General features: G+C 40.3%; 1 pseudogene; it reads left to right on the top strand.

Moving 5' to 3' along the window:
- Positions 1–553: 553 nt before the first annotated feature.
- Positions 554–6,384, top strand: LOC122454011 (annotated as a pseudogene).
- Positions 6,385–9,120: the final 2,736 nt, after the last annotated feature.

Genomic DNA, 9,120 nt, shown 5'->3' with positions numbered 1-9,120 from the left:
AACAGGTCAGTGGTTGCCAGAATTTAAGTCCAGAGAGTCTCTGACCACAGGGACAGCATGAGGAAAATGTCTGAGGATGAGGAATGCATCTGTATCTTGTGTGGGGTGGTAGATACATGACTCTAGGTATTTACCAAAGGGCTTCCCAGGTGGGTCATTGGTAGAGAATTACCTGCCACGGCAAGAGTCAAGGAGACATGGGTTCAATCCCTGGGTCAGGAAGATTCCCTGGAGAACTGAATGGCAACCGACTCCAGTATTCTGGCCTGGAGAATATCATGGACAGAGGAGCCTGGTGGGCTATAGTGCATGATGTCACAAAAGCATTCCATACAGCTGTGAACACATCAAAAGCCATAGAGCTGTCCACCAGGGAGAGTTAATTTTACTCTTCTTAAATTTAAAAAATAAGGGTCGGGCATGACTTAGCCACTGAATAACAACAGATTTAAAGGTAAAACAATTATGAAACATAGAACGGGTTGGTTTGGCAAAAGGCAATGTCTCTTTTAGTTTGGTTTAACACTAATCATTATGATGTCTGGATCAAGTAATGGTACTGCAGACAAAAATGCTACTGAGGATTTATGGGAAAGATGGAAGTGATGAAAGCAAAGGAAAGGGTGAGAAAATGAGAGTGATACGGATTGAGTGCAGTTTATTGTGAGCTCATTTCTAGGCTGTTAACGTGCGTGATTTCTCTTCATATTGATGATTATTACTATACTCATTTGATGGATAGTGAAACCTAGGCTTGTCCAGAGGAAAGAGAACATTTTCTGAGGATACACATCTCTGTATACAGAATACATAACACCAACCCCGGACTATCATTCAGGGAGAGTCATGAAAATGAGGAAATGCATAAGAAAGCATTAAACAAAATCCTGCTTACAGTTTAACAATTTTCTCAGTTTTTTGACAATAATTCTAAATAGTCTTGGGGACATCATTGAGAAACACTGGCTGGTTGATAATGCAAATACATGGAGTTATAGATATTAAAAGAACAGTGCCCAAAGAGTGTTTGGGACAGAGTAATCTAGTGGTCTTCCACAGGGTTCTGTGTTCTATAATCTAAGACACAACTCAAGCGAAGGCATATCATGCAAGTTTATCAAATTCACATGTATTACAGAGGCAGATAAATGGTTTATCTGTTGGATAGAATATTCAAAATATCATGCCAGGCTAGAAATAAGGGAACAAGCAAACTCGAAATTCAGCAAGGATCAGAGTAAGCATATGCATTTTAATTCCGAAAAAGATACTTGTATAAAATAGTGTGTTGCCAACATTTTGTGAGAATGAGACATAAAGAGTGTTTTTCTAGGTACTTGTCTATGTCCTTTACATTTACAAAATTTAAAAAGTAGAGGGTAAAAATTTTTTATTTTAAAGCTAGTTTTGGGAACATAAATCTGTTTTTGCTGGTCAGATTGGAACATGATCAATGATGTAGCCATAAATATATGTCCATCTCAAGTTATATTAATGGACGTACAGAATAGAATTGATACCAATGGAGGTGTTAGGTCAGTTCCTCTGCTTTGACCTAAACGTAAAAGTGAGCCTGGCCCTTGACTTTCCTGTGTATGTGTATGCGCCTGCTTGTTTGCATTTGTGTGTTGGGAGCCATCGAGATCTGGTGAAAAACCTTCAGTCTTCTTGATGGAAATGAGATAGCAAGCTTTGTTTTTCTTACCTGTTAAGTTAAACAATTAATTCAACCAATATTTGTTCAGGGTATAACATGCATTCCAGACATGTTTCTAGGGCTAATATTACAGTAGTGAATTAAAATGTATAGTTTTTTATTAATAAAAATGAAGATATTGCCATTTTTTCATATCTGTCAGAATTCAAATAACTTGGTTTTTTATTTATGCATATAATCATTGCCAAGCTTGACAGTTACTGACAGAGGGAACAAGTTAGAATAAACAAACATTTTATGTTCTGACGACTTTTAGAAATTTCATACAAAGGTATTGATTTGCCAAGACAGAATTAAACCACTTGGCTGGTCTAGGCTGTAACTTCAAAGACCACTTTGAGTATTTTAGTGATAACCCTATTAAAATGTCTCCTTTTGACCAGTGATTCATTTGAACTGCATCGCATATCTGGCAAATTTGATATTTTAAATTTGAAACTGACAGAAAAAAAAAAAAAAAAAAAAACATACCAAGAAAAGCTCTTGTTTGAATTTTCCGGTCTCTGAGAATGGCTGTATTCTATGGCATGGGGGAGACCTTCTCATTGGCCAGCAGCCCTGAGCACCAAAGCAGGAAGCTCCTCAAAAGCTGACACCCTGGGAAGCCGAAAACACAGCCAGACCAACACAGCCAGCATGGAAGCCTCACAGGTGTGTAATTAGGATCTTTTTTGTCAGACTGAAAAGTCATAAAAGGAAAGGCCCCATGGATTATGGGCAAATATTGGCCAGAATAGAGTTATTTGCAAAAGTAAGAAGGATAGATGACTTCAGCCCCTCTGCAAAGAAAAGGATAACCTACCTCTAATTACAAGGGAGAAAAAGAACCACTTTTTTTTTTTTTTTTAATGGAAGTCTAGTTGGTTTACAATGTTGTGTCAGTTTCAGGTGTAAGGCAAGATGGCGCAGTTATGTATATTTTAAGGAGGAGAAGGCAAATCAAAACATTATTTGCATAATTGTCATGGAAGGGAAGCAGTGTAATGACCCTGTGACTTCTGTCCCTTGTCCATTTGCTCCTCTGGGCTGGTCTGCCAGCCAGAGATGCTTCTGAATGTTTGCCTTTCATTAAGGTTTATTCTCCGTGTGCCTAGGAATATATTAGTATATTTATCCTAGAGTTGGAAAATCAGACCATGAATTCTAGGCCAGAGAAAATAAGAGTGAGTGATCGAGACAGATATCCCTGGAGGAGGAAATGGCACCCCACTCTAGTGTTCTTGCCTAGAAAATTCCAAAGACAGAGGAGTCTGGTGGGCTGTAGTCCATGGGGTCGCAAAGAGTCAAACAGGACTGAGCACGCACACACACTGTATAATCAATAACCGCCTCCCTACAGTTCATTTGACACCTAGGGGTTATTTTCACAAATCTAAAGTAGCAGTTTAAGTACATTTCAATCATATCTAGGAGAAGTCTCTGGGCCACCATCACAGGTTATAAATGTTTAGGACATGTTTTTCTCCAGTGACCAATCATTTACCAAGAATCTACCACCAGGCAGGTACTGCAAATTCCTACTTGTTAAGATCATATCACTGCTTCCTACAAACTGTTCACTTGCTAGTGGAAGAGAAACAGACATCCACAGATAATGACAATGTGCTATCACAAATTGTTAATTTTCTGAGCAATTTTGTCTCCAGGTGGGTCATGGTAGTGGCCTTCTCAGAGAATAAGCTCAGAACTGAACCTCCAAGAACACATGTATGTTATCCGGTGAAAATGGAAAGAGGTGGAGGGGAAATAGGAAATTCTAAATGAGAGGAGAAAGATGAGGATGATCAGATGCTTCAGCAGATTTCACCTAAAAGATGTGGAAAATAGTTGTCTTGTCCAACAACTGCATAAAATTACACTGAAAGAGTAGGAGGAATTATAATATGAAAAAATTTTGCTATGGAAACTATCCTAAAGGCAAGAATGGAGTCCAGTGAGGGAATTTCATGGTGGTTCAGTGGCTAAGACTCCATGCTCCCAACTCTGGTGGCCCAGGTTCAATCCCTGGTCCACATGCTGCAGCTAAAGGTCTCACAGGCCACAGTGATGATCAAAGATCCTGCATGCTGCAAATAAAACTAGCACAGCTAAATAATTTTGTTTTTTAAAGACAGAATCCAGTGAACCAGGATGTTCATTTTCTCTCTCAAGATCATCTATGGCATTTTGGTTGGGTTACAGACAGCCCTGCAGTCTAGAGATGTGTGCTCAACCACTGAAAGCTCTCAGCAAGAAAGTTGCCGGTTGGAGGGGGACAAAAAGGTAACCTGTGTCATCAGGGCAGGGTTGCCCCTCAGCAACCTGCTGGGGACCTATATGAAGCAATGAACCTATGACTGATTATGCGATGGGTTCTTTCCTTAATTGCCACTTCTATATCTGGTTTTAAAATTGGAATGTATGAAAAAGCTGGGAAGTTCTTTAGAACTGGCCATAAAGAAAACCTAAGTTAATTATGACACAGATGATTTAATTGTATCAATTTCTGTGACATTAGTCGTTCCAAAGGGTAGCTGTAGCTCTTACATCAGTGCAAGTAAGCCTGGTGGTGAATGCTTCATGCAGAATTCTCATCTGAATTTTGTGGGCTGGTGAGGAAGCCTCTGGGAGATGGACTTGAAGGATCTGGAAGGAAATCTCTAGGACCAAGGGGCTCACTTGTTTGGAATGCTTTTCACATTTGTGAGTAAAAGTTGACAAGTGAAATTCTCAAAAGACCTACAGTGGAGTGACAGGGTTTATGAACCACATCTTGCCCTTTTATAGAGATGTGTTTTTCAGCAGGAGCAAATTGTCTTGTCCTGCCCACTTGTCATCCTGTGTGTCCACAACTCTGCCCCACACCACTTCCTCCTTAGTGGTCTGCAGTGTGCCCTCTTCTGGAGTTCCATAAAGGGAGGACAGTTGGTTATACTTGAACCTGCCTCCAGGGCTTTGCTCCTGGATGCAAGGGGAGGGCACATTGCTCTTGTGCCTTGACCTTTGGTTTGGTGGTCATAGGATGGACGCAGGCTTCAGTGCCCGTAGGTCAAAGGACATGTGATTTGAAGTTCTGTGAGTCTCAGATTAGACTTTGATTTTTCTCCCAAAGGCTTTGATGTCTTTGAGTGACTTCCCATACCTTAGATTTTCTTCACAAGAAACTGAAGAACATCAGCTAAATTTTGTTCTGAGATTTTACAAGTCCATAAATAATGATATGCTCGTCTGACTTGAGAGGAGAACAGTTACCTTGTACTCATGTACTTCTGAAATCTAGGCCACAGAGCATGTGAAAGGGAATGCAAGTGATATTCTGATTTGTGACTCAGATAATGAGGTGAACAGGCCCCAGATTAGCAGCTATAATTTCCTCTTTCAGCAGCAGAAAGTGAAAGTCACTCAGTCATGTTCAACTCTTTGCAACCCCATAGACTATACAGTCCATGGAATTCTCCAGGCCAGAATACTGGGTTGGGTAGCCTTTCCCTTCTCTAAGGGATCTTCTCAACTCAGGGATCAAACCCAGGTCTCCCTCAATGCAACCATATTCTTTATCAGTTGAGTTACCCAGGAAACCCAGCAGTAGAACCAGGGCGCAAATCTAATTTAAAATTTATTTGGTTGTAACCCTCCAGATACCTGTCCTGGAAGCAGATAGATTCAGAGCAAAGCTAATCTCTTAAAACAGGACGTTATAGACTCCAAAGGGCTCTTTGCTCCAAGATAGTTCTTTTTGACCCTACAAAAGGTCTTTGTTAAGAAGCCAGGGTAAGGTTTGCCCAGGTGCCTCCGTGTACTTGGCCAACAGCCTCTGAGACCACACACCCAAGCTCCCCAGGAGCTGGTGGGTGGTGGCCCTTCCCCAGGACCCTCCAGAGCCCAGGGGGACAAAAGTGACTCTAAATCCAGACATGCATACTGAAGTAAGTTAAAGGATTTAATATGAGGCACAGAAGCAGATAATGCCAAAAAGCAAGCAGTAGTTGGTACACATTTAGTGATTAAGGCAGCCTTTCCTTCTCCCACTGCTGCTGAGCTGGCTGAAATTAGTCAAATTCAGTACAAAATGGAATACACCGAAAGTGTTAGCGAATGAGGGTCTGAAAAAATTAAAGGTAGCTTGACCAAATGCTGACCTGTAACAAGGATTCCAAGACGGAGTTTCAAATGCTAGTGTGATTATGCAGGTCCCAGAGGGAGTTGTGGTAGCAGGAAATAATGAAAACATTCAACATCAAGACTGGTAGATCTTGACCTTATACAATCAAATCCCTTTAAGCCTCTGGCACTAAAAATACTGTCTCATGTGCTTACGTTAAATGCAAGAACACTAAATTTTCTGGATTTAGAAACACCTCCTCCAGCCCCTCAAAAGCAAGAAATCTATGCAGTTGACAGCTAAAAAGGAGCACTCTATGAGTGAAAATGCTGTTTGCAAAAATTGTTAGCTGGTCAGAACTGACTCCATGTATGACATTTCAAATGTAGAGGCAGCGACTGAAGGAACTTCAGAAGACTTGACAGTTGTAGATGGAGCTTCATTAAGATGACAGATAATCAAACTAAATAGATGTCTACAACTTCTTGAAGAGGAGAACAAAAATTGTGCTAAAAAAGAAATGGTCATGTATTTAATTACTGTAGCATTCTGGCTGCCTAATAGCTGGCTCTGGTTTTGCCACTAGAGGTAACCTCAACTCTCAAAAATGTTTTCTCAACATCCGGAAATATAAAGAATTTGCAAACTTCCAAAAAAAAAAAAAAAAAGTCAAGGTAAGCCAGGGCCTCCCACATTTTGGCCATTACTGTACCATTCTCTTCTGCTTCTGTTTTATTGACTATGTTAAAGTCTTTGACTGTGTGGATCACAACAAAGTGTGGAAAATTCTTAAAGAGATAGGAATACCAGACCACCTGATTTGCCTTCTGAAAAATCTGTATACAGGCTAAGAAGCAACAGTTAGAACTGAACGTGGAAAAACAGACTGATTCCAAATCGGGAAAGGAGTACGTCAAGGTTGTATATTGTCACCCTGCTTATTTAACTTATACTCAGAGTACATCATGCCAAATGCTGGGCTGGATAAATCACAAGCTGGAATCAAGGTTGCTGGGAGAAATAACAATCACGTCAGATATGCAGATGACACCACCCTTATGGCAGAAAGTGAAGAAGAACTAAAGAGCCTCTTTATGAAAGTGAAAGAGAAGAGTGAACAAGTTGGCTTAAAACTCAACATTCAGAAAACTAAGATCATGGCATCCAGTCCCATCACTTCATGGCAAATAGATGGGGAAACAATGGAAACAGTGAGAGACTTTGTTTTTTGGGGTTCTCAAATCACTGCAGATGGTGACTGCAGTCATGAAATTAAAAGATGCTTGCTCCTTGGAAGAAAAGCTATGACCAATCTAGATAGCATATTAAAAAGCAGAGACATCATTTTGCCTATAATGGTCCATCTAGTCAAATCTATGGTTTTCCCAGTAGTCATGTTTGGCTGTAAGAGTTGGACTATAAAGAAAGCTGAGCACTGAAGAATTGATGCTTTCGAACTGTGGAGTTGAAGACTTTTGAGAGTCCCTTGGACTGCAAGGAGATCCAACCAGTCCATCCTAAAGGAGATCAGTCCTAAACATTCACTGAAAGGACTGATGCTGAAGCTGAAACTCCAATGCTTTGGGCACCTGATGTGAAGAACTGATCTTTTCATTTGAAAAGACCCTGATGCTGGGAAAGATTGAGGACAGGAGGAGAAGGGGACGACAGAGGATGAGATGGTTGGATGGCATCACTGACTTGATGGACATGAGTTTGAGTAAGCTCTGGGAGTTTGTGATTGACAGGGAAGCCTGGCATGCTGCAGTCCATGGGGTCGCAAAGGGTAACACATGACTGAGCAACTGAACTGACTGACTGTACCATTCTCACAGTTTTTGACATTTGCACTAAATTTTACTTATTTCTCCTCTTTTTCTTTTTTCAAATTAACTTAATACATTATCAAAAATAAAATTTCTCATCACTACCAAATAATAAATAGTATAATAGGACACAAGTGAAAGATATTTTTTTTCCAAATAAATATAAAGAAAGCATAACAATTTACATGAATCCTACTCATCTATGTAAAACTCTAAATCATTTCACAAACACTGAGCTAAACATGACTAGTAGTATTTGGTACCATAATAAATATAATTCCTCTTGTCAAGGAATTCAGAACATAGGGAGAGAGAGATACATATAAATAGGCCATTGAAAACTTATGTCAGTATTTCTGGGATGAAGATAATCCTAGAATATTTTATAGGCACAAAAGAAGAGCATTTAACACCACAAACATGTCAGAGAAAAATTTGCTGGGACAGGTGATGTCAGATCCAAGTGTTTGGTAAGGGGCGTGCAGAGGCCATGGCTAGATGACAAAGTGGCTCCTGAGCAGAAGGACGGTAACAATATTTTAGACCCTAGAAAAGGCATGGGATGAGTAGCATTTCTGTTGCCACAGTGAACGGTGGGGTCAAGGAATGATGAGAGGCAGTTGGGGTTGAAGGCTAGGCAGGCAGCTTACACTTCATTTTGCAAGTAAGGGGCTGAGAGGATGGATTTTACACTTTTCAGCAGGAGGTTTTTAAAAGAATGTTACGGTTGCAGTCTAGCGAGTAAATACCACTTAGTGAACAAGGAACACAAAGGCGGGAGGGAGATGGAAAGAAAGCTCTGTAAATGGTAGCCTGTAGAGGCTTTGGAGAGGACCACTGAGAGGGCAGATCCTCACTGCCTAAAAAGGATGAAGACTGGACGGCCTTCCCTCCTGGTCCAGGCAAGCTTATTCCAAGAACAGAGAGTAGGGGTGAAGGTTGAAGTAGTGAAGATGAGTAGGCTCCCAATTATTCTGTGATTGTGGACAGTATACCTTGAAAGCTGGCCTTCTTGACATTGAATCTGTTCTTCCCCTGAGCTGATCACTTTTAAATACTCTTAGAATATTTCTTACAGTCTCCAGACAAGATTTTTTCCAAGGCAAAATCATGTCTTTGTGCCCTTATGTGTGATTATAGGTAAGTATCTTCCTTTTCAAAGGCTTAATTTTCTCATCTCTAAAATGGGATTAATGAAAGTCCCCTTAAGAAGCAGTTTTGAAAATCAGTACATATTAAGTATGAAGATACCTTGCCCTGGGGTCTACACACACTGTTGAGACTCAGTAACTGTTAGTTTTTTCAATTTCATTTACTACACAATAGTAAGCATGTGAAGGATGCTTAATAATGATGGTGACTGGGAAGGATTGACTAGCACATGCTCTGGTGGATTGGAAATGCAATTAAGGAAACGACATGGACTTCAGGGTTTTGTTTTGATGACAGTGTTAAATAATTTGGTGTTTGGACTTTAACTGTATTTGGTTATTGTA

This window comes from Cervus canadensis, chromosome 15, assembly GCF_019320065.1.
Source record: "Cervus canadensis isolate Bull #8, Minnesota chromosome 15, ASM1932006v1, whole genome shotgun sequence".
NCBI lineage: Eukaryota > Metazoa > Chordata > Mammalia > Artiodactyla > Cervidae > Cervus > Cervus canadensis.
The sequence above is the reverse complement of the archived record's forward strand: the minus strand, read 5'-3'. Positions and strand labels throughout refer to the sequence as shown.